Genomic DNA, 2,500 nt, shown 5'->3' with positions numbered 1-2,500 from the left:
GGCCTGTTCTTGCATTGCGCGGTGACCGTCGAGAGCGGAGCAAAACGTCAGCCATCTCAGCACCCTGGAACCCCCCGGGTGGCACAGGGCTGGATGGGGCTTTCGTATAGCAGGGACGGTGCTGCCTCTCGCTTCGCTCGCTGTCCGCCGCTCGCCGCTCGCTCGTGCAGCCAAAAATGGCCAGTTTTGGCCCGTTTTTGGGCCGTTTTGGCCAGTTTTTGGCCTGTTCTTGCATTGCGCGGTGACCGTCGAGAGCGGAGCAAAACGTCAGCCATCTCAGCACCCTGGAACCCCCCGGGTGGCACAGGGCTGGATGGGGCTTTCGTATAGCAGGGACGGTGCTGCCTCTCGCTTCGCTCGCTGTCCGCCGCTCGCCGCTCGCTCGTGCAGCCAAAAATGGCCAGTTTTGGCCCGTTTTTGGGCCGTTTTGGCCAGTTTTTGGCCTGTTCTTGCATTGCGCGGTGACCGTCGAGAGCGGAGCAAAACGTCAGCCATCTCAGCACCCTGGAACCCCCCGGGTGGCACAGGGCTGGATGGGGCTTTCGTATAGCAGGGACGGTGCTGCCTCTCGCTTCGCTCGCTGTCCGCCGCTCGCCGCTCGCTCGTGCAGCCAAAAATGGCCAGTTTTGGCCCGTTTTTGGGCCGTTTTGGCCAGTTTTTGGCCTGTTCTTGCATTGCGCGCCGTCGAGAGCGGAGCAAAACGTCAGCCATCTCAGCACCCTGGAACCCCCCGGGTGGCACAGGGCTGGATGGGGCTTTCGTATAGCAGGGACGGTGCTGCCTCTCGCTTCGCTCGCTGTCCGCCGCTCGCCGCTCGCTCGTGCAGCCAAAAATGGCCAGTTTTGGCCCGTTTTTGGGCCGTTTTGGCCAGTTTTTGGCCTGTTCTTGCATTGCGCGGTGACCGTCGAGAGCGGAGCAAAACGTCAGCCATCTCAGCACCCTGGAACCCCCCGGGTGGCACAGGGCTGGATGGGGCTTTCGTATAGCAGGGACGGTGCTGCCTCTCGCTTCGCTCGCTGTCCGCCGCTCGCCGCTCGCTCGCGCAGCCAAAAATGGCCAGTTTTGGCCCGTTTTTGGGCCGTTTTGGCCAGTTTTTGGCCTGTTCTTGCATTGCGCGGTGACCGTCGAGAGCGGAGCAAAACGTCAGCCATCTCAGCACCCTGGAACCCCCCGGGTGGCACAGGGCTGGATGGGGCTTTCGTATAGCAGGGACGGTGCTGCCTCTCGCTTCGCTCGCTGTCCGCCGCTCGCCGCTCGCTCGTGCAGCCAAAAATGGCCAGTTTTGGCCCGTTTTTGGGCCGTTTTGGCCAGTTTTTGGCCTGTTCTTGCATTGCGCGGTGACCGTCGAGAGCGGAGCAAAACGTCAGCCATCTCAGCACCCTGGAACCCCCCGGGTGGCACAGGGCTGGATGGGGCTTTCGTATAGCAGGGACGGTGCTGCCTCTCGCTTCGCTCGCTGTCCGCCGCTCGCCGCTCGCTCGTGCAGCCAAAAATGGCCAGTTTTGGCCCGTTTTTGGGCCGTTTTGGCCAGTTTTTGGCCTGTTCTTGCATTGCGCGGTGACCGTCGAGAGCGGAGCAAAACGTCAGCCATCTCAGCACCCTGGAACCCCCCGGGTGGCACAGGGCTGGATGGGGCTTTCGTATAGCAGGGACGGTGCTGCCTCTCGCTTCGCTCGCTGTCCGCCGCTCGCCGCTCGCTCGTGCAGCCAAAAATGGCCAGTTTTGGCCCGTTTTTGGGCCGTTTTGGCCAGTTTTTGGCCTGTTCTTGCATTGCGCGGTGACCGTCGAGAGCGGAGCAAAACGTCAGCCATCTCAGCACCCTGGAACCCCCCGGGTGGCACAGGGCTGGATGGGGCTTTCGTATAGCAGGGACGGTGCTGCCTCTCGCTTCGCTCGCTGTCCGCCGCTCGCCGCTCGCTCGCGCAGCCAAAAATGGCCAGTTTTGGCCCGTTTTTGGGCCGTTTTGGCCAGTTTTTGGCCTGTTCTTGCATTGCGCGGTGACCGTCGAGAGCGGAGCAAAACGTCAGCCATCTCAGCACCCTGGAACCCCCCGGGTGGCACAGGGCTGGATGGGGCTTTCGTATAGCAGGGACGGTGCTGCCTCTCGCTTCGCTCGCTGTCCGCCGCTCGCCGCTCGCTCGTGCAGCCAAAAATGGCCAGTTTTGGCCCGTTTTTGGGCCGTTTTGGCCAGTTTTTGGCCTGTTCTTGCATTGCGCGGTGACCGTCGAGAGCGGAGCAAAACGTCAGCCATCTCAGCACCCTGGAACCCCCCGGGTGGCACAGGGCTGGATGGGGCTTTCGTATAGCAGGGACGGTGCTGCCTCTCGCTTCGCTCGCTGTCCGCCGCTCGCCGCTCGCTCGTGCAGCCAAAAATGGCCAGTTTTGGCCCGTTTTTGGGCCGTTTTGGCCAGTTTTTGGCCTGTTCTTGCATTGCGCGGTGACCGTCGAGAGCGGAGCAAAACGTCAGCCATCTCAGCACCCTGGAACCCCCCGGGTGGCA

Source organism: Musa acuminata, unplaced genomic scaffold (assembly GCF_036884655.1).
Source record: "Musa acuminata AAA Group cultivar baxijiao unplaced genomic scaffold, Cavendish_Baxijiao_AAA HiC_scaffold_642, whole genome shotgun sequence".
Classification (NCBI taxonomy): domain Eukaryota; kingdom Viridiplantae; phylum Streptophyta; class Magnoliopsida; order Zingiberales; family Musaceae; genus Musa; species Musa acuminata.
The sequence above is the reverse complement of the archived record's forward strand: the minus strand, read 5'-3'. Positions refer to the sequence as shown.